The sequence below is a fragment of the Bos grunniens genome, chromosome 19 (genome assembly GCF_055505025.1).
Source record: "Bos grunniens cultivar Pamir isolate PY7600 chromosome 19, Bosgru_T2T1.0, whole genome shotgun sequence".
Taxonomy (NCBI): domain Eukaryota; kingdom Metazoa; phylum Chordata; class Mammalia; order Artiodactyla; family Bovidae; genus Bos; species Bos grunniens.
In genome coordinates, this window is record NC_141183.1 from 22692854 (window position 1) to 22716642 (window position 23789).

Consider the following 23789-nt stretch of genomic DNA (forward strand, 5'->3'; position numbering starts at 1 on the left):
AACCAATTAAGCATACAGAAGTACTGTCTAATAATAACCAAAATTGTGAACCATTGTTTTCATCAAACTGTGCCTGTTCCCACTAGGGCTAAAAAGTCAACAGATGTTGAGGTTTGTGGGTGCTAGTAAATCACACCCCTCACTTCTCCAAGTTCTGATCCAATTGAGAAATAGTCACAGGAGACAAGTAGGGATTAAAATGTCAGCTTTATTGCTGGTCCAGATGGGTTGGAGGATGTGGCTGAGACCCAAGGCCCAAATGGGCTTCCTTTCCTTCTCTCCTGATGTGACCTTACCCACCCACTCACAGCAGAGCAGCTGGACTGTTGAAGTCTTCTCAAGCAGGGTTGGGACTGCCCTGGTACTCACTGCCTGGAGAAGGCAAGAGCAGAGAGCACACGCTGCTTGTAGTTCGATCAGTCCCAGAGAGAGAGCCAGGAACGGGCTGAGCAAGGCACACTTGATACCTTTTTCCAACACCACCAAATCAAGAGGTCAGTCCTCCTCTCCCAGTGAGGAACAGGAAGGGGCTGCCAAGAAAATTTAAAAGTATCTTCCCAGTACTTCCAAGAGGATGTCAGTTCCTGTTTTATGGGCTGAAGGAGAATGGGGAGAAGAGAAAGTTGTCCCCCTTCACGACAGCCTTCAATTTACTCAATACCTTTTCATAAAATCTAAAAACTTCTGTGTTCCAGGAAGCACCTCTGAGGTTAAAGCTTGTATGATTTGAATTTGCTGAATAAACAAACAAAACAGGAAATTAAACAATTGGTAACTTAAACTAATAAAGGATGAATTTTTCTTAATCACCAGGATATTGGAGACAGGCAGTCCTGGGTCTGTGTGAAGCTCTGGATGCCATCCAGGACCAGGGCTCCTTCTGTGTTTCCACTGCACCATCTTTACCAAGTAGTTTTTGCCCTCATGCTCGCAGGATTTCTTCTCCATCCATCTCTAGGCATACTATCCACATTCTAGGTGGGAAGAAGGGATAAGGGCAAAGAGACAGCTAAATCTGTCCCTTTAATCAGGAAAATAATGGCTTTTCTGGAAACTCCTTTCACAGCACGTATGTTTTCATTTTATTGGTGGAAACCGTATCACTTGCCCCACTTCTCTGGAAGGTGGGGGGAGCTTTACATTTAATTTCTTTTTTTTTTAATTAATTTATTTGCATTTAATTTCTAACTTGACAAAATTGCATTCTTTCAAATAAAGGAAGGGTAAAAATGAATATTGGATGGCAGAACAAAGGTCATGAAATAATGATGAAAGAAAACATAGAAAATATTGTTAAAGAATTGCTTTTTTAATAAGATCTAAATGGGTGTGTGTGTGTTTGTGTGTGTTTCACTTTTAGCTCTTGGCAAACATTCAAGAAAGAGATTAGTCCCTGTGCAGATATTTTCAGAGCGTAAAATGATAGAAAATTTAGTTCGTTTTACGTAGTTAGCATAACCCTGATACCTAAACTTAACAAAGAGAAAACACACACTATAAATACATTCATTAACTAATTAACTAAAACTGCATACCAAGCTAACTTGCAAGCTGACAAAAACCTCATCTTTCCCCCATCTAGGTTTCTCCCTTGTTTTATTGAGGCACATCCTCAAATGACTTCCTAAGAAAAAGTACATGGGAAGTAAGCTCTTTTAGTCTTTCTGTGTCTACAAATGTCTTTGATCTGCCCTGGTACCTGGTGGACAGTTTAGCTGGATATTGAATTCTAAACTGAAAGTCATTTTCCCTCCGAGTTTTGAAGATATTATTCTGTTCCACTGTGTTTTAGCATCCAGCACTACTCATAAAAAATCAGATGCCTTTTTGATTTTCATGCCTTTGTAGGTGTCTTTTTTTCTCTCTCTCTCTGAAAACTTTTAGTAAACATCTTCCCATGTTCCTACGTATTTTGAAACGTCAAAATCTTGCGTGTTCATTATGCTCTCTTAGTCTGGAAGCTTTGAGTCTTTTTGATCTGGGAAATTCTATTCAATTATTTATTGGAATATTATCTCCTATTTTCTCCCTTCTACCTAAAATACTTATTAATCAAACCTGGACTTCTCATATTGTTTGCCTCTTTTCTCTAAAAATAATTATATTTCTTTCCTTCCTGCTTTGTTTTCTGACAGATTATCTTGACATTAACTTTCCGTCTTTCCACTGAACTTAAGTTACATTTTTTATACCAGGAACTTTTTTTGTTCTCTAATTGTTCCTTTTTCATAGCACTGCTCATGTTTCATAGATATAATGTCTTCTTCGATTCTCTTGTTAAGTTCTCTTCTACCTATAAATTGTTTCTGTTTCCTTGGAGATCTCTTTTTTCAGTTTGTTTATCTTAGTTCTTTCTACTTCATATTTCAGGTTTCCTCAAATAGCTTCTGGCTTACGGTTGCCCATTCATAGTTAAGAATGAAGCAGTAGAAAAGTTTCCAGGAAGCTTTGTGTACATAGATAAGAGGAGCTGAATGGCAGGCTTTGTTTCAAAGTGAGTTGGTCTTTATGTCTGGGGACTTCTAAATGTCAGCCTGCAATGTGCTTTACTCTAGGATACCATCTTAATACCAGGTATCCTAGTCTTCCTCAGAGAGTTTTATTTCTTTAAAGAAGACTCTCTATTTTACTAGGCAGAAGGAGTATAGGGGAGGGGCAGGACAGAGCTATGCACTCTGCATACAAGGGTCAGAGAAGTTTAGTGTCTCATTGATAGAATTTCAATTAGACCCCCAATTTCAGCTGCATATCCTCTTCTCACCCTCCCCTGCACCCCACATATTCACATCTCAAACTTCTTCAGTCTTCCATGGAAGGGTCAGCTCCCATCTGGGCTGCAGAGCCTGCCATGTGCGTTCAGCCTATAGCATCTTCCATCCTGCCTCCTCAGTCACGACTCTTCCATCAAACCACTCCTCCATAAATATGAGGAGACTTCTCTTGTCCACAGACAGCTTTCTCCCAACTCTCTTCTTTGGGAAGATTTATATGTGTATTATTTATTTCTGAGACATTTCTGGAGGAAGAGGAGGAGATAAGCCCATGTGCATTTGCTTGGCCATCACAAACTGAAAGTCCCACCTGCCTAGTAATCTGGGCTCATAAATGATGGGCATGGGACTGAGTTCTCTTTTACAATTTTAAATTTTTACAATTTTACTGAGAGGAATGCAAAGTCTTTCTAAGCAATGACACATTTACAAGAAATTCAAAAATATGCACAGAGATGCAAGGAAAACTTTTTTTTTATTACATAACACATTTGAGCATGTGTCGATTAAAATATATTTTAAATGTGAAACGAAAATCAGACGTGTCCCTAAAGCACCTCCCAGAATCCTAAACATTTCATAGAAAATACTCAAGAAACCACTGGCCTAGTAAAAGCAGCATGGAATTGAGATTCAGATAAACTTGATACTGATCCTGACTCAACCATTGGTCCTCTCCAAACATTACTTTGCTCAATGGTACTTACCTCCTTAGATTACTGGGAGAATTAAATGAGACGGTATACATGCAGAGTACCCGGCACAGAACCTGGTGATTAGTAGGTGCTCACTAAATGCTAAAGACTGTTTCTTTTCCCCACTTCATACTGAACTTCTCACCATGCTTCACGTCATTCTACGTTACTTTCACCTCCCTCCTTCTCTATGTCTTTGAGCACCTGCTCGGTCTTCAATGTCCAGATCAGACATTCCCACGTTCACAAAGTCTTTCCCACCCTCCAGAAGGCTCACTGTTCTGTCTTCTGTGCCCCTCCCAACCATAGCACTTGTTCACACCTCTAATCTCTCTGCAACCAAGAGAGCTGTGTGCACATCTGTCCCTGTGCTGGGGAAAGAGTCCCCAAAGGCAGCATCCTGCTCTTGTTCCTAAGATTCCCGCCCCCTCAGCACCAACTGTGGCAGCTGGCACACAGTAGGCACTCAGTAAATGCTGGAATCTAATTGAATGGCAACTAACTAACCTGAATTAGGGACAGCCTGTAAAAACCGCCAGGCTGAGATACAAAAACCAAGCCATGACCCAGATGGACAGATTCTAACTTGTACGCAATGCAAATATCTTGTTCCTTTCCTGTAGAAGTTTCTGAGCTTCTGTCATCAGGACCTCCACCCCAAGTCCTGCCACTTTGCCAAACTCAAGTAAACATGTTCAACGCTGGGAGACAGAACTTTGGTTTGGCTCAGCCCTTTCCCCACCCCATGAGACAGAGTCAGGAGGACCAGACAGAGCTCACCTGGATTTACGGGAACCCACTGGGTGGGGATAGGATTTTTCATCCTCCAGAATGACACATTTAGCTCTGGGGCTGGGTGAGGCAGGATGCTTTCTCTGTTATTCTCCTCTGCCTTCTTGGGCAGTAGATGACAGAAGAAAACATTTGGGGCCCTGACCTCTCCCCTCTTCCTCCCTCTGTCTTCATCTCTGACCCAGGTAGGGTCAGGCCAGGAATCAAGCGAAACAGAGATATAACACAGTCTGTATGAAGGACCCTGTTCTGGAACCTCACATAGACTGCCCATATTGGGTGTCACTGGTGTCACAAACAATGAATATAAAGTCCCTGTCCTCCAGGAGCCCCCGGGCTAATGGGAGACAGGATAGGGAGACACAGCATAGTCTCAGCTTTCAAGTCGCTCTCCAGCTAACGTGGTCACCGCCACACTCAGGAAACATCCAGGCCAGAGTGGGGGACTGTGCAGGTGTACACAAGCATCATCCAGAGTTAAGTAGATACAGCCCCAGTCACGGCACCTACTATGTGCCAAGCATTCGATATATGTATCAGTGTTTTCAAACTGTGGTGCTGGAGAAGACTCTTGAAAGTCCTTTGGACAACAAGGAGATGAAACCAGAAAATCAATCCTGAATATTCACTGGAAGGACTGATGCTGAAGCTGAAGCTCTAATACTTCGGTCACCTGATGCAAAGAGCCAATTCATTGGAAAAGACCCTGATGCTGGGAAAGATTGAAGGCAGGAAGAGAAGGGGGTGACAGAGGATGAGATGGCTGGGTGGTATCATTGACTCAATCAATGGACACAAGTTTGAGCAAGCTGCTATCAACTCAAACTACTATCTCGAGGAGACAGCAAAGAACAAGAAAGCCTGGAGTGCTGCAGTCCATGCGATCTCAACGAGTCAGACACGACTTAGCAACTAAACAGCAATAACAACATCGTATACATGGTCATCATCCAAGTGGTGCGGTCTCAAAACTGTTATCATCAGGGGTGGCAACTGAAAAATGACAATTTTGAAATAACTAGGTTTGTTTACTTGAATTCCTGAACCTGAACAAAAGGGCTTCACAGATCACAGCGATGCTTCTTCAGTCTCCTTGCTCCCACCCTCTTTCTCCTCACACATTGCAGCTGCTCCCAAACCTCCCTCCTCTGTTAGTCTTGCTCCTGCTATTTCTTTCTCTCTCTGTCTTCCCAACTCTACACCACATTTGTCTAAGGATTATTCTGACAAATCAGACGCCTCATTGGAGGCTGAGAGAGGCACAGAAATCAAGAAGATCAAGCCAGAATTTCCCTCCAGTGGGCTCGGGGAAGGGAATGCCCAGGAAAGAATGTGTGCTTGGGTGCTAAGTCGCTTCAGTCGTGTCTGACTCTTTGTGATCACACAGACCATAGGCTCCTTTGTCCATGGGATTTTCCAGGCAAGAATACTGGAATGGGTCGCCATGCCCTTCTCCAGGGGATCTTCCCAACCCAGGGATTGAACCTGTGTCTCCCGCAGCTCCCGTATTGCAAGTAGATTCTTTACCGCTGAGCCAACAGGGAAGCCCTGGGAAAAAACACTTATACACTAATAATTTCCGTCCTGCCATCTGGATATTGATTGACAGAATGGTCCTTACTCTACAGATGAAAAAACTGAGTTTACAAGTAACACACACCCAACAGCAGGCCCTGGATCCATGGGGGAATAGGGACTTGAAACCACGCCTTCCGGCGTCTGGGCCAAGGGAGACGTGGTCGCTGAAAAGACAAGTATCAATCCGCGGGGTGCCCAGAGGAGCCTGGTGACTCATGGCTTCTTGGAAGGAATCTCTAGGGTGAGGCAAACTTTTCTTCAGTACCTCAGGATACGTATGTGTTTGTGTCTGTGCGTCTGAGGAGCCAGTGAGGTGACCACAGGGAGTTCCCCTCAGCCGTGGTCCACAGCCCACAGCTCCCAGCGTGGGAGGACATTCCACAAGGAGCTGGTCACCCCGGAGGTTCAGGGAGAACTGGGAGGACATTATGAGGAAGATAGAGAGGCATAGAGTGGGCCGAGGGGCTCTTGGGGGCCAGGCAGAGAGCATAATTCACCCACAGGCGTCTTGTTACAGAAGGTGAAGTTTCCATTTTTGACAACATCAGGCTGGTGTGGCACAGGCAAGAAAACTGAGACCCAAAGAAGTTTCACCACCAGGCTGACACCCAGACCTGACTCCCACAACGCCCTGCAGCCCAGCTGCTGGGGAGGGGCAGACGCATGTATACCCCACTCCCATGTCCCACAGGTGAAAGTTGCTCAGTTGTGTTCGACTCTTTGCGACCACATGGGTCATATAGTCCACGGAATTCTTCAGGCCAGAATACTGGAATCGGTAGCCTTTCCCTTCTTCAGGGGATCTTCCCAACCCAGGGATTGAACCCAGGTCTCCTGCATTGCAGATGGATTCTTTACCAGCTGAGCCACCAGCCCCCCACAACCCCCAACCCACCCAGAAACGAGGCCTCAGAAAGCCTTTGGCATCTCCCTCTTCTCCTTCTGGGGCCACCAAATGACTCTAGACACGGACTCCTTGGCGTGGACCCAGGGAGCTTGTCCTGCCAACTGTTTCCCAAGCTCCGTGAATGAAGGAATGCGGGTGATGACCCCACTTGCCTGAGGGCGTGAACGCTGGGCAAGGGGACATCAGGGACCTCTTCCTGCTTCACCACAAGCCAACACCCAGGGCAGACTTCCTCCACTGCCCGGGAGGAGGTGGGAATATATCACTCAGTATAGAACCCCTAGGGGGTGGGGCAGGAGGATGGATGGGTCTGAACAGTTGGAGAGCTCACCCCTTTCCTCCATGCCCACTGCCTTCAGCTGGATTACCTTTGACTTCATCTTATTCGTCTACACTGATGGCAAGTTTCCATTTGAAGAAAGGGTCTGACATCCCACCTTCTTTCTTTTTTTTTTTCTTTTTTTTAAAGATTTATTTGTTGTTGTTGTTTAGACACCAAGTTGTGTCCAACTCTTTGTGACCCCATGGACTGTAGCATGCCAGGTTTCCCTGTCCTTCACTATCTCCCAGAGTTTGCCAAGCTCGTGTTCATTGAATAAGTGATGCCATCCAGCCATCTCATCCTCTGTCACTCCCTTCTGCCCTCAATCTTTCCCAGCATCAGGGTCTTTTCAAATGAGTCGGCTCTTTGCACCAGGTGGCCAAAGTATTGGAGCTTCAGCTTCAGCATCAGTCCTTCCAATGAGTATTCAGGGTTGATTTCCTTTAAGAGTGACTAGTTTGATCTCCTTGTTGTCCAAAGGACTCTCAAGAGTCTTTGCCAGCACCACAGTTCAAAAGCATCATTTCTTCAGTGCTCTGCCTTCTTTACGGTCCAGCTCTCACATCTGTACATAATTACTGCATTGATTTATTTATAAATACATTTATTTATTTATATTTTATTTTTGGCTGTGCTGAGTCTTCATCATAACACTCGAGCTTTCTCTAGTTTCAGTGTGTGGAGGCTGTTCTTCGATGTGGTGGCTCCTCTTGTTGGGGAGCATGGGCTTTAGGCACGTGGGCTTCAGTAGTTGTGGAGAAGGGGCTTAGTTGCTCCACAGCACGTGGGATCTTCCTGGACCAGGAATCGAACGAGTGCTCCCTGCATTGACAGGCAGATTTGTAACCACAGACCACCAGGGAAACTTCTACCTGCTTTCTGAGGAATACTTGTGGACAGGGTTTGTTTGCAAGACTTTCCTCTTCTGTGTTTAAATCAGAATTTCCCTCTCCATTCGGAAAGTTCCTAGGTGAGGGGTGGGCATGGGCCAAGGGAGTTTATTCACGTCTCTGCTCAGTTCAGCTGCTCTTGACCTCAGTAGTATAGGAATCATGGCTTCTCCTTGAGGCCACCTCTCCTGGACACCTCTCTCCACTTAGTATCTGAACTTTCTCCAGCCTCCTCTCTCATTTACCTACCTTGGTTTGACCCTGCCCGATTCAGATGCTACTACCAAGAGTTTTCCCCTCAGTCCTTCTAGAAGGGATTTTGTGGGGGATATTTCTGAGGTCCTCAAAGAAACATGCCTCCCCTGTGCTCTCTGACCTTCCTACAGCCCCTTGAGCTTCCCTGGATTCCAAAAGGATGTTGCTTCTCCTGCACACTGGAGCCTAAGAAGGATCCATCTCCTGGTTCTTTTTTTTTTTTTTTAATTGCAGGATAACTGCTTTACAATATTGTGTTGGTTTCTGTCATACATCAACATGAATCAGCCACAAGTATATGGATCAGCCACACATATATACATATGTCCCTCCCTCTTGAAGCTCCCTCCCATCTCCCACCCCATTCACCCCTCTAGGTTGTCACAGAGCTGCCACTGGACATGCCTATTGGCGATTAACTGCCTACGTCTTCTCTTGTCACCTCTGCACAGCTGTTAAAGTCCACTGCCTTTTTTTAAATCCTCTAGCTCCACTGTGGCACGCCTGGAAGCAAGACTTCAGTCCTTATTTTCTTTGAAAAAAGAATTCAGCAAAGAGACCGAGATCATGAAATGAGGGGACAGCATTTCTCAATAGCAAAGTACATGTGGATGAGCGTATGGACACACTCGGAGTGAGTTGCTCACAATGGGGGCTTAAGTTGCTTATATAGGGGCAGTTTTCTGTCTCTGGCCAGTCATCTCAACTGTGCCCATATTTGTTCTGACTCAGTGTCCTTCTTGGTATATGCATGCATCTCTTGACCAAAGTGAATTCCAGCATGAAGGTTTCTGGGAGGTTGGTATGATATATTATGGGCTGGCGACTCCTCCCTCCTTTGATCCCTCTCATAGACTGAGGACCTCTTCTGCAAATGTCAGGCTGAACTTTCACCTAATCAGGGCCCAGGGCTCCTGCTGGTACTTGTGTCAGCAGACCAGTTGCAGCTGCTCAGCCCGGGGCCTGTTTATCTCCCACATCACCATGATACTTCATCCAAACACCAAGAGTCTGGGGGAAGCTGGTGTCCTATTCCCCCAAGAACCCCACCCTGTGTTCTGAGGGTTTTGGGTGGACCCCCAAAGGTCGTGAGATCCCAGCAAGGATTGGAGGCTGCTCAGCTCACAGCTCACTTTGGAAAATCTTTCCCTGGAAGGAAGGCAGGGGGGTGGACTTCATGATCCTGGGCCCTCCATCCTGAGGATCAGTGGTGGGGCTGCTCCAAGAGCCGATCAGCAGTCTCTTTTCCCTCCAAACTTCTTCCCTTTCTGGTGCAGGTCTGTTGACTGATATGTGAAACGACCCCCAAGGCCAGGCAAGAGACAGAGGAGGGAGCCTGAGGCAAAGGAGACAGAGGGAAATCCAGGCCGAGATCAGAGACCTGAGCTCCATATGTCCCCAGCATCTCCATGAATCCAGACCCCAACACCAGCCACAGCAGGAAGTGGTCCCTGGGGCTTTATGAACAGAATGAGTGGAGAAACACCTTGAAGCCTGTGAACAACCCCCACAGCCCAGGGTCCAAACCCTGCTAGAACCACAGACAGTCCTTGGCACTAGGAGGATAGATGGGGAGCAAGAAGTTGCAGCCCCACAAACCCACCCCACCACTCACCACCCCATACATTGGGAGGGTCCCTCAGAGCCTTTGTGGGGCAGTGGGGAGTTAACTGTCAAGAGGCCTCTGGGAAGGAAGCTCCTCAAGGCCTTGCCCCAGTTTAAGACAAAGAAACAGCTCTGCTTTCAGGGAGCCCCCACTCCAAGGGGGAGACCCAGGCCCTACTTGGGGTATGGGTGGGGGGGTCAGGCTTGCTCTTTAAGACACCTCAGGGCTCCTCCATGACTCCATCCCCCAGGGCAGGGTGAGGCCAAGGGTGGAGACTCCTGAGTAAGAAGGTTACCAAGGACTGCCCTTCTAAGGAAAGTGACTCAGAGGCAGGAAGAGGGGAGTGAGAAGCCCTCACCTGGCCTCATGGGCTCAGCTGCCAGACACCTGGGAGACCCCAGTGCCTTCGCACACCCTCAGGTGCCACTACTTCCAAAAAAAGCACCTTTGAAGACAGGCACCCATGGGGCACAGCGGAGATTCCCAGGGCCAAGAGTCCTGCAAATGCTGGTGGGGTCAGGGAGGAGGAATTAATGAATTTCTTGCCCAGAGCCCTGACTTTTTTCTGCCCGGAGCTCAAACGAGCTCAAACGAGCTCAAACAGCATTTGCAGGAAAGCACCCGCTGCAGGTGCCCACTCTCCCTCTGGGCATGTGCCTTAAACATGTGCCAGCTGACTCTCCCAGAGCACCTGGCACTTCACGCTGGCTGGTCTGCTGCCAGCCTGTCCTCCCAGACAGATCGTGAACTGCCTGAAGACAGAGCCTAGCCTGGTTCTAGCTCCCCAGGGCGCTTTATACAGAGCAGACTCATGGTGGGTGTTTAAAAGTGTTGACTGGACAAATGACCTACCTGGTACAGTATTTAAGGTTGATCACGTGCCCACACTTCCACCACCACCACACTGAATCTTGTACCCTCTTGGACCTGCCACAACCTCAGAACTAGTCTTTCAGCTTTCTTTCTTGACCACTGCTCCCATCCTTCAGCCATACCATAGCCAAAGGATCTTTCAAAACTGTGTCATCATGTGTCTTTAAACACTTCCTTCCCACTGCTCTTGGAATAAGTCTGAAATATCTAACCCAGTCCGCAAGGGCTGGCCCCTGGCTACCTCTCCAGCCTCATCATTTTAAACCCCATTTTTTACGTACCATTGCTCCCACCTCAGAACCTTTGCACTATAGTTCCTTCCATTTGCCAGCTCTTTCTCTCTGCTTCACCTTCTTTCCCTGCCTATTTTCTATTGTCTTTGGATCTCAGATTAATTGTCTTCTTCTTGGAGAAGCCCTCCCTGATCTCCCAGAGGCAGTTTCTGCATTACATATTCTCAAGGAAACCACAGCTTTTCCTTCATAGTATCTTTCACCATTTGTCATTATACATATGCAAGGTTCTTTGATCAACATCTATTCCCCTCCTGCCCCAAAGTCCATCAGCAGGATGTACACCACTCTCCAGCCCCAACTGAAGGACACACCTGACCTAGAAATGCTCTGCACCCCTAGAGGCTGAGATTTGGGAAGTACTTCGCCCAAGCAGAGACATTACTTTGCCAACAAAGGTCGGTCTAGTCAAGGCTATGGTTTTTCCAGTGGTCATGTATGGATGTGAGAGTTGGACTGTGAAGAAAGCTGAGCGCCAAAGAATTGATGCTTTTGAACTGTGGTGTTGGAGAAGACTCTTGAGAGTCCCTTGGACTGCAAGGAGATCCAACCAGTCCATCCTAAAGGAGATCAGTCCTGGGTGTTCTTTGGAAGGAATGATGCTAAAGCTGAAACTCCAGTACTTTGGCCACCTCATGGAAAGAGTTGACTCATTGGAAAAGACTCTGATGCTGGGAGGGATTGGGGGCAGGAGGAGAAGGGGACGACAGAGGATGAGATGGCTGGATGGCATCACCGACTCGGTGGACGTGAGTTTGAATGAACTCCGGGAGTTGGTGATGGACAGGGAGGCCTGGCGTGCTGCAATTCATGGGGTCGCACAGAGTTGGACACGACTGAGCGACTGAACTGAACTGAACTGTCCCAAGAGGTCAGCCAGCCCCACCCCATGCCAAAGGTGTGGAGAAGAGGAACTGGAGGCGGGGAGGCATGCATATTCACCGAAAGAGAAAGCTGAGGAATATTTAGAGAGGGAGATAAGGTGCTCAAAAAGCAGGAAATGAGCTTCGGGGAGCTGTTGGCTTGAGGCAGGGCAGTTTAGAAAGAAGGTTGCAGATCAAAGCCACAGGAAGTGGGCTGGTTTTTTCAGTAACGGAAGAATCAGATCAAAGCCACACTTTCCTGTCTGGGTGGGGTAGGCAATTCATTCACTTATTCATATGTATTCGTTCATTATCGTAGGTCATTCAACAAATATTGATGGAGCACCTTTTTCTGTGCCAGGCCCTGGGGCTACAGTGATGAATCACAGTGGATTGGACCCCTATCCTCCTGAATTTACAAGCATCCTGTTTAGTGTCCAGACCAGGTTTTAAGTGGCAAACTTGCAGTCCATTTAGTGAGTCACAGTCAGCATTAAAAAAAAATACAGAATGGAATGGAATGGGATAGGATAGGATGGGATGGAAAATATCACTGTACCCCACATAGTAAGGAAAAGCACTGTTTCAATTATATACGTATTTATGTGAGTTGGGTAAAATGTTTTTCTCACCATGGGTCATGATCAAAAAGGTTTGTGAAATGCCAGTCTAAAATAAGCATTATTAAAATAATCCCATAAGCCCATAACTAGTCTGTGATAGGGAGCAGGCAGGACGGAGTGCAATGGAAAATAGAATGGTACCACCCGATCTGGTTTAGGCTGGAGAGGGGTGGTCAGGGAAGATTTCCCGGGGAAGAAGATGCTACAGAGAGGAGAAGGAGAAGGAAGGGGTAGAGGAGGGGGAGAGAGAGAAACTGATAAACAGGCTTATCTTGAGAAGCCCAGTGTAGGGCAGAGGTGAGACAGGCAGAGAGAACCACCTGGGCCATCTGGGAGGAAGGAGCGTGGGAAATCTAAGGGAAAGAAAGAAGGGAGCAGAGGGGAGGGTGGTGTGACATAAGGGTGGAGAAGTAGGAAGGTGCCTTGTCGGGTTTGTTGAAGAGTTTGGCCTCTGAAAGGCAATGCGAAGTCGCTGATGGGTTTATTCATTTCTGTATTCAACAGCAGCTTGCCAGGTCATGCCTTGACCTGGCTGTCCTGGTGCTGCAGACACAAAGGCACCTGCAAGCCACTTCCAGGCCAGCTGGGAGTCAAGACAGGCAGGAAGTGGTCAAGGCAGACTCTCATCCCAAATTCAAATTGACATCTTGGGCTGGGTTCCCCCATGGCAGATTCTATGACAAGAATGTGCATGTCAGGGTACTTCAACGGTTGAGATGCCAAGCTTCCACGGCATGGGGAGTGGCTTTGATCCCTGGTCGGGGAACTGAGATCCCGCATGCCTCTGGGCACAGCCAAAATAAAAGAATGTGCACGTCATGCACCCTAGTGTTCATTGCAACGCTATTTACAATAGTCAAGACATGGAAGCAACCTAAATGTTCATCGACAGAGAAATGTATAAAGCAGATGTGCTGTGCTGTGCTTAGTCACTCAGTCATGTCCGACTCTTAGCAGCCTCATGGACTGTAGCCTGCCAGGCTCCTCTGTCCATGGGGATTCTCCAGGCAAGAATACTGGAGTGGGTTGCCATGCCCTCCTCTGGGGAATCTTCCCAACCCAGGGATCAAACCCAGGACTCCCCCATTGCAGGCAGATTCTTTACAGTCTGAGCCACCAGAGAGACCCAAAGAAGACGTAGTACATATATATACACGTACTTTATATGTACATGTATCTATATGTACTTTATATACACGTATATACATATATAGTACATATATATAATGAAATATTGCTCAGCCATTAAAAAAATAACAAAATAATGCCATTTGCAGCAACAAATGCTGCAAATGGACAAATGGACGGATCTAGAGGGTATCATACCTAGTGAAGTAAGTCAGAGAAAGACAAATTTCATATGATATCACTCATATCTGGAATCTAAGTTTTAAAAAATGATACAAATGGACTTATTTATAAAACAGAAACCAACACAGATTTCGAAAACAGACTTCTGGTTACCAAAGGGGAAACATGAGGGGGAGGGAAAAATTAGCAGTTTGGGATTAACATACACACACTATTATATATAAAATAACCAACAGGGACCTACTGTATAGCACAGGGAATTCTACTCAATATTCTATAATAACCTATATTGGAAAAAAATCTGAAGAAGAATGAATTACGTGTATGTATAACTGAATCACTTTACTGTACACCTTAACTAACACAACATTGTAAATCAACTATACTGCAATTTAAAAAAAAAGGGGGGGGCATGCCAATCACTTTCTTGAGGGGTGACCCCAGGAAGGACTCATAGGAAAATGGAAAAGTGACACAGAGAAGGGGAGGAGCCAATAGAGGGGGGTTAACAAGCCCCTCCCACCAGTGCCCTTCGGGAGACCACAAGGACCATACCTTCCTAAGGGAGAAGAGCTATGGTTTTAATCATCCAGGTCTCATCTGTCACTGCTGAGGATGCTCCTGGGGACACTCCTGGCCTGTCCTTCATACAGGCCAGGCCCGCTTCTGCTGCAGAGAAAGCCATCTGGAAGAGCTACAGGGTTGCAGTGCCAAGGGGATATGGACAGGGCACTGACTGTTTCTGCCAAAATCAACCTGTACCACTTCCAGAGCATTCTGTGGTCCCTTAACTCATCTGCATTTGACTTAGAGTGATGACCTCAAAATCTCCTCAGTTTTAACTTTTCCTCTGGCCTCCAAACCTTTATATCAACCAACCATCATCAAGATGTCTCCCTTTGGATGTCCTACAAGCCCCTCAAATCATCCGATCCTAAACTTAATTCATGTGACTCTCCATCCCCACCTGGAAACCTGCACCTCCAGTTTCCCTACTAAGATGAATGGAATCCCAGTCACCCAAGCCAGAAACCAACTCCCCCACCACCAACTGCCCACAACCAGCCCCTCAATCCTATCACTTCTTGGTCCTCTCCATCCCTCCCAGCCTGAGGATGCCTCACCCCTTTCACCCAGATCCCCACATTGGCGTCCTGGCTACCTTTCACAACCCCATTGGGTCATCCTTAATGCAGCCCAGGCCAACTTTCCAAAACACAGATCTGGCTGGGTCTGTCCCAGATGGAAATCCTTGCTGCCTCCCCCACTGCCCTGAGGATGAAGTCAAACACCTCTGTGAGGTATAAAGGCTTTCACATCCCTCCTAGTCAGTCTCAAGTCCCACACCACCATGACTGCTACCCCAACTCATATGCTCCAACTATTCTAAATTATTCCTAATTCCCTTGACACATATCCATTCCTTTGCACTCACTAAACCAACTCTCTAAACTCAACATCCTTTGCTTTGTCCATCTGGGCTAATAATCCTTTCAGTCTCAGCTCAACTCTGCCTCCTCCAGAAAGCCCACCCTGGTTTCCCCCACAATCCCACTGCAACTTACACATCCTCCTTCAGAGCAAGAACATCATGAAACAGTGAAATCATCATTGTTAACCGCAGACCTGCTTCCCCCGTGAGCTCCTTGAGGGCAGGGAAATAAAATTTCATCTTTGTTTTCTCCAACTCTTAGCACGCAGACTGCTCTCAGAAAATCCCCCGTAAATATTGGTCTGCTGCTGCTGCTAAGTCGCTTCAGTCGTGTCTGACTCTGTGCGACCCCATAGACAGCAGCCCACCAGGCCCTGCCGTCCCTGGGATTCTCCAGGCTGGAACACTGGAGTGGGTTGCCATTTCCTCCTCCAATGCATGAAAGTGAAAAGTGAAAGTGAAGTCGCTCAGTTGTGTCTGACTCTTAGCAACCCCATGGACTGCAGGCTACCAGGCTCCTCCGTCCACGGGATTTTCCAGGCAAGAGTACTGGAGTGGGGTGCCATTGCCTTCTCCCAAATATTGGTCAGCCAATTAAATGACCAAGCTCAGGTGACATTGCTGAACAGAAACTGGACTCTCTCCCGCCCTTGTGTCAATCCAGATGACACAGACCTGTTAAGATGAAACAGCATAAAGTGGCCCTTCATCTCCCTACACAGGGCTGAACCTTGTCAGCAGGACCCAGACTTGTCACAGCAGTGGGGACAGGGTGCACTGAGCCAGCCACACTCTCTCAGTACCAGAGGCAGGATCAGGCCAACAGACAGGCTTTGAACCTAGGCAGAGCAAGGAGTTTCTGTCCCACCAGATACTACAAACAGTCTTGGCTTCAGGGCCTCTGAGCTCTACCCACGTGGGCCAAATGGCCACTGAGCATTGGAGGATACCTCTGCCTTCTGGTGGGTGACTCAGGACAAGTTACCTCCCCTCCCTGGGCCTCAATTTGCCCATCTGTAAAGTGGCAGCTTGAAACAGGTCCGCACATGCCATGTACCAAGCCCCTTCAGTCGTGGCTGACTCTTTGCAACCCCATGGACTGTAGCCCACCAGGCTCCTCTGTCCCCGGTATTCTCCAGGCAGGAATACTGGAGGGAGTTGCCATGCCCTTCTCCAGAGGATCTTCCTGACCCAGGGATCAAATCCATGTCTCCTGCGGCTCCTGCACTGCAGGTGGGTTCTTTACCGCTGAGCCACTGTGGGAGGCCTGAGGCAGGTCCATCCCAACTCAAAAACACTGTGATTTTGGGAATTCCCTGGTGGTCCAGTGGTCAGGATGTTGCACTTTAACTGCCGAGGGTACAAGTTCAATTCTTGGTCAGAGAACTAAGACCTCACACACTGTCCGGCCAAAAAAAAAAAATTCAAAAAATATATATATACTATAATTTGGACTATCATCCCCTCAAGAAACAAGTCTGAGGGCCAAGAAAGGGACCACTGACATGATGTGGAAAGCACACAGAGTTCAGGGAGGGCTGCCCTCTGCCCAGCCTCTGCCCTTAGTCCCTGTGGCCCTAGGCGAGTCTCTTTGCCTTCCCCAGTTTCCTTATCTGTAAAAGAGAGGAAAGGCAGACACTCCCCGAGGTTGCTGAGAGGAGAAATGTCGTGAAGGATATAAAGTGTCTGCCACACCGCTAGACCCCTAGCTGATGCCATAATAGATGTGGTTCCCTTCCTCTGGTTCTAGAAGGCGCCTGTGGGTGTCGGGTGTCTCCCAGTTCAGCCTGCAGAGCCCAAGACCGGCTCACCTCCTTCCCTCCCTGCCTCGCCCCCAGTCCCATCTGTGGCTTCCCTCACCGCCAAGCTCAGCTCCTTGCCCACAGCTGGCAGAGGCCCCGAGTGGCCAGGTGAGCATGGTCAGCCACAGACATGACCACCCAAGAGCCCAGACCAGAGTGGCAGGGCCTGGATCCATACTGAGGTCCCGGGCCTCCAAGCCCAGTATGCCTGTCACAGAACAGCAGACCCCTGCATGACACAGGCTCACTGGCTCATTGCCCACCCATTATCTAGCCAACTTCCCTCTGTCCCCAGGTGACCCCAGCACATTCCTGTGGTTTGGGGTTTGCTGGCGGTGGCAACCAAAGTCTTGGCCCCCTCCCATCAGCAAATGGGGAGGGGTCTCCAGGGGCCAAATTCTTTTCCAAATGAGATTCTCGTGGTTTCCTCAGCTGAGGCGTCTGTGGAGCAGAGAACAAACAATGTGGAATTAAATTTCTCTGGAAAATAGGCCCCGCAAGTGAAGATCTAAGCGTCTCCTTGGGCATGGAGCCGAATTCGCCTGGTGCCAGTCTGGACTCCCACTGCCTTCCAGGCCCCAGGGTTGAGCAACCCCAGCTCCGAAGGCCATGTGCCCCTGCCCCCACCAGCAGCCGCCCCACCCTGTATGACTTCAGAACTGTCACCAGAGAAGGGCTCTGGCTTCTGCTGGGTTCAGCTGGGGACCCCTGACCAGAGACAACTGGAAACCCCGAAACAGGAGCATCCTCCCCAGATAGGGCCATACCAGCTGTGTCTGCTGCCGGCACCACCACGGGGCGGAATTTTGGGATCAGGTTGCAAAGACAAGGGGAGGTGGTGAGACTGGCTGTCTCCCTGGGTCCCCAAGCCCCAACAGCATATTCTAGAGTGACAGTCCCCAAGAGTCACAAAGGAGAAATAAACAAAGAGGCAGAACGACCAGCTGACTTGCCCCAACCACCAGCCCATTACCATCTTGGATCCTGGCAGAAAGACCCTTGTACATGTGGTCTATCCATGGCAATGGGATATTATTCGGCTATAGAAAGGCGTGAAGTGCTGACTCCTGCAACCGCATGGATGAACCTTGAAATCATTATGCTAATTGAAAGAAACCAGTCACAAAAGACCATGTAGTGTATGATTCCATTTATAACAAATATCCAAAATAGGTAAATCCATAGAGACAGAGGACAGTTTAGTGGTTGCCAGATCCTGGGGGAGGGAGGAATAGGGAGTAGCTGCTTAATTGGTCTGGAAGTTTCCTTTTGGGGTAATGAGAGTGTTCTGGAAATAGAGGGTGTGACTGCACAACATTGTGAATATATCAAATGTCATTCATGGTGTACTTTATATGTATTTTAACACACTAAAAGGAGACAAGAAAGGCCCTTGCCCTGGGTCCCCAGCTATAGAGCAGGCCTGCTCTGGCCACCCCGGGGGAAGGAGGAGTCAGAAGGTCCCAGTGATGTTCCCACCAGAACCACGGCCTCCCTTCTAGACCACACTTGGCACACTGAGGGCAATCGCATTTTCTTCCTAAACTGCCCTGAGATTTCTCCAGGTTCCCTTTCCCAAAGGCAAACCACACCCTGGGCCCCAGGGACAGGCAAGGGACAGCTGTTTGCAAGGGAGTTAATGGAATTTAGCTCATCCAGCCAAGGCTCCCCACCCCTCCTGGTGCTGGATGGAGCCAGGAATGACAAGAGAAGAGGGCTCAGACCACAGACCAGGGGCTGGAACCCAGGGGCCAGCCCTCTAAGGACAGCTACCTGCTGGCACAGAATTCCAAGTCATCAGAGAATTACAAGTTTGACCCTGGCCTTCAAGGTCATTATGAAGGTATATATGTCAAGACAGATGGGTAGACAGTATTTGATTAACAGTCTGTAAGCTTGACTTTTGGCTTTGGAATATTTACATTGTGGTAATTCATCGTCTGTATTTGTCTTCTGTTGCTGTTTAACAATTGACCGCAGACTGAGTGGCAAAAACACCCATTTATTAACTCACAGCTCAGCGGCCAGAAGTCTGTGTGGATTCGACTGGGTTCTCTGCCTCCACAAAGCCAAAATCATCATGAGCTCTTATCGGGAGGTTCTGGGGAAGAATCCACTCCCAGACTTGTTCAGATTGTCGGCAGAATCCAGTCCCATGGTTGTAGGACTGAGGTTCCCATTTCCCTGCTGGCTGTCAGCCAAGAGATGCTCTTGAGTGAAATCCTTCATGTGCTTTGAATCTTCCTAACTTCCTATCTGCTACCAGAAAGGAAAAAGACTCTCTTTATAAACGACTCATCTAATTTGGTCAGACCCATCTAATTAATCTCTGTATTTTAACTGACTTGGGAATTTATATCTGCACAATTCCTTCATGGGAGACCTAGATTGGTATTTGACTGAGTAACCATGGGATATTAAAAAGCAGAGACATTACTTGGCCAGCAAAGGTCTGTCTACTCAAAGCTATGGTTTTTCCAGTAGTCATGGATGGATGTGAGAATTGGTCTATAAAGAAAGCTGAGTGCCAAAGAATTGATTCTTTTGAACTGTGGTGTTGGAGAAGACTCTGGAGAGTCCCTTGGACTGCAAGGAGATCAAAGAAGTCAATCCTAAAGGAAATCAGTCCTGAATATTCATTGGAAGGACTGATGCTAAAGCTGAAACTACAATACTTTGGCCACCTGACGGGAAGAACTGACTCATTGGAAAAGACCCTGATGCTGGGAAAGAGTGAAGGCAGGAGGAGAAGGGGAAGACAGAGGATGAGATGGTTGGATGTCATCACCGACTCGATAGACATGAGTTTGGGCAAACTCCAGGAGTTGGTGATGAATAGAGAGGCCTGGCATGTGGCAGTCCATGGGGTCACAAAGAGTCGGACATGACTGAGTGACTGAACTGAACAGAACCGAACCAGGGGATGGGGTCTTGGGATAGGGGCATGTTCAGAATTCTGCCTACCACTGCCTCCGTTTGAAATCTTCCCCCAGGCCTTGAAAATGTTAGAGGTGCCGATTCCAGCCACACATGTCCCCCTCTTTCTACCTCAGGATTTAACTCACCAGAACTTTGCTTAACCTAGAGCAAGCATGGCCCACATCTGTGGTCTGAATATGATCCTTTCTCCTTCAAGGGCCTGATGAAATGCTACCTCCCCCATGAAATCTTCAACTAGAGCCTCAGGCAGAATTAATGTCCCCCCAGAGAGCCCTTTAGGGCTTCCCTGATTGCTCAGCGCATAATCCACATGCAATGCAGGAGATACAGGTTCAATCCTGGAGTCAGGAAGATCTCCTGAAGAGGAAGTGGCAACCCACTCCAGTATTCTTGCCTGAAGAATCCCATAGACAGAGGACTCTGGTGGGCTACAGTCAAAGGAACACAAAGAGTTGGACGCAACTGAGCGACTAAGTATGTTTGCAGAGAGCACTTTGCTAGTACCTGTCTTCTATGGCACATCTCAGTCTGCCTAGGGCTCTCAGCTGAGAGCTCTAGTCCTCTGGTCACCCATAAGACCAGGAGCCACCTGGGCAGGGCCCATCAGACATTGCCACTGTGCCAGGCCCAGCAGGGACCCAGAGAGATGAATCAAATGCCAACCCTCACAACACAGCAGGGCCCACAAACCTAGTGTGTCCATCACTGTCCATACCTCCCACATACCCTGCAGTGTGCACACACTCACAGGTGAGGAAACGGGCACAGGGACATCCGTGAATTTTCCCAGAATCTCATGGCCCATCCATGGGAGAAACTGGGGGTCCACCTCCAGAGACTAAACTTGTAACTCCCACAGTAAAAAATCTTAAAGAATTCAAGGGACCTCCCTGGTGGTCTAGTGGTTAAGATTCCATGCTGCCAATGCAAGGGGTACAGGTTTGATTCCTAATCAGGGAATGAAGTTCCCACATGCCAGATGACACAGTCAAAAGATTTTTTTCTTTTTTTAAGTTAAAAAAAATCTTAATAAATTTGGGAATTCTTTAAGTGGTTATGACTCTGCATTTTCACTGCCCCGGGCCCACGTTCAATCCCTAATGGGGGAACTAAAATCCCACAAGCCTTGCAGTGCTGGGGGAAAAAAAAAAATTCAAGCCCCCTGACTTCTCATCTGGGATCAGACACTGTTAATTGGGCTGCTACCTGCAGTACCCACTCCAGTGTTTCTGTGGCTTCACATATAAAGATTGTCTTTCTCACACAGGTGCAATGGGCGTAGGTTCTGCTCCTTGTAGTTCTGCAGGGACTCAAGCCCCTTCCAGCCCACTGTAGGGAGGGCCTTGCCATCCTCCCCTGGGTCCTCCACACCTGGCCACGGGACAGGGAAGAAAGTGAGCTCAGACCAGGACGTGGCATGGTTTAGATTTCTTCAGCTACATTCCACTGACCAGAGCTCAGCCCGTGGCTCTGACTGCCTGCAGGGGAGATTGGGAACTGTAGTGTCACTATGTACCCAGGAAGGAAAGGAATTGAATTTGAAGGACACAGGGGTGTTGCCCTGAATGCCACGCCCTTTGGCCGCACATGGCTCCAAAGCTGCTGTATGTCAAAGGCTGCCTGGTGCTGTCAGTGACAGCAGAGCTAAGCTCAAGAAGTAAAGACAGAGTGGGCACGCAGTAGGAACCAGCGGGTTAGGAGAGCACAGAGTGTCCTCTTAGTCACCCCCCCACCCCACCCTCCTCACCCCCCCTCCCCCCCCCCCCCCCCCCCCGCTAGGCTCAGCAGGAGGCCTTGCTCATCTGATGAGCTCACCTTGGGCCTAGGGCTATGTAGGATCACCAGCAGCAGCCCCCTCCTCCCCGAGCTGGCCAGGGCCCCCTTCTCCAGGCCAGGCCCTGGACAGATGGTCCAGAAGCTTGGTCATTGCTACCCTGGCCAGGAGTGGGACACAGGCACTGATGTCCCCAGGAGTAACCCTGCTCTGCCCCCCTCCCCAGGAAGATGGGCAGGCCTGAGGTTGGCGAGCCCCCAGACTGTCTGGGTTTGGATACTGATGGCACTAGTGGTAAACAATCCACCTGCAGTGTAGGAGACACAGGAGATGCGGGTTCAAACCCTGGTTTGGGAAGATCCCATGGAGGAGAGCATGGCAACCCACTCCCGTATTCTTGCCTGGAGAATCCCATGGACAGAGGAGCCTGGCAGGCTGTAGTCCATGGGGTTGCCAAGAGTTGGACACAACTGAGGCACTAAGCATGCACGCCTGCTTTAACCCTAAGGTGTAAGAATCACCAAATTTTGTCCCAAAGTCAAGGACAAAATATTTGGTCTAGAGAAGACGCATGACTTAGCTCTGGTCAGACTGATGCAGACTCTGTTGCAAGAGAGGAAAGGGTAGGAAAGGAAAAGGGTGTTATGATCAGAAGCTTGTTCACACCTACTCTGGGGCCCACCCAGTGTGCTTCCCAGAGAGCAATGTAGAGCAGATGCCAAGGTCCCAGCCCCAGGCCCCAGGAAGACAGGTATTCCTGAGACCGCAGGACCCGGCGCAATGGGGCTGGGGCTGCAGAAACCACTCTGCCTCTGTGGGCATTGGAAGGAGGCCCAGGAAAGCAAGGACCTAAGTGTCTTACTAGCCACTCTGACTCTCTTATTACCCCCTCCCAGCCCAAGCCTCAGCTGATCTGACCACCTACCCCACAGGGTAACAGACTGATCCACGGGTATGTGGGAAGAAAATCTTAGAATTCAACATACATGCTTCCACATGTATTTCTATCTAAAAAGAAATGAAAGAATTCAGCTCAGCTAATATTTAACATAAAAATTGGCCCAGGCACCCCCACTCAGTCTATTTTGGCTGATCATGTCCCCCACATTAGTCAATGTCTGGTAGGAGACATGTCCATCAGGCAGAGAACTTGAGGACGGCACCCTCACTCGATTGCTCAACTTCTGACCTATTGTGACATGTTGCCATTCACATAAGCTCAGTTCAGTGGAATGCACAGATTGTAACATCTGATTCAAACTAAACTGGGACTTCCCTGGCGGTCCAGTGGAAGGGCTTCTCACTTCCACTGCAGGGGGCACAGGTTCAGTCCCTGGTTAGGGAACTAGATCCCCGAAGCTGCAACTAGAATACTGCATGCAGCAGGCAACAAAGACTGAAGATCCCACGTGCGGCAACTAAGACCTGGTGTAGCCAAATAAATAAAAATTTCAAAACAGAATTTTTTTTAAAAAAAGGACAAGTGGCCTAAAAAGATTTCTGCGAAGAAACAGCAAGAAACCAGGAGCACTTCCCGCTGATCCCAGGACATGATTTCATTTGACATTTCAGGAAGGAGAGACAAGGGTTGTGCGTTGAGTGCTCCAGTGATGATTTCCAAAAGTGAAATCTCTTTTCATGAGGACAAAGGTGAAGTTTAAACAGTTGTTAAGGAAGTAATTTTTTTTTGGAAGGACTATAGTATGAGAGAACATTTAGAAATAAAGTTGGAAAGTGTTCCCATTGTTCCTTGATTTTATTGCCGAAAACCTCATGTGTTCCCAAGATCTTTCACATCCACCCATCAAAGAAAACAAAAAAGGAATTTTTAACTTGCTTTAAAATGAGTTTGAGTGGGCTTAAAATCCATTTGTGAAAGTATTAAAATGCAACATATTCCAATTTCTTTGCACGAAGAACTGATTGACATGAGAGAGAGGATGGAAATTTGAAAGTCAATTTTGAACAAAACCTTTGCATAATTGGTGGATGGCATTGAAAACTGAAAAATGAATGTCACGGTTTAATGAGCACAGCCCACAATGCACCTCGTCCGTCTGGA

At 48.0% G+C, this 23789-nt stretch overlaps 1 long non-coding RNA gene across 1 annotated transcript; it reads right to left on the reverse strand.

The window, feature by feature from the left end:
- Window positions 1-188: 188 nt before the first annotated feature.
- LOC147351684 (uncharacterized) lies at window positions 189-21598 on the reverse strand. The gene is made up of 2 exons (XR_015147619.1): window positions 15345-21598; window positions 189-7887 (listed from the first exon to the last, which is right to left on the reverse strand). It is a non-coding gene; the product is annotated as an uncharacterized LOC147351684 (long non-coding RNA).
- Window positions 21599-23789: the final 2191 nt, after the last annotated feature.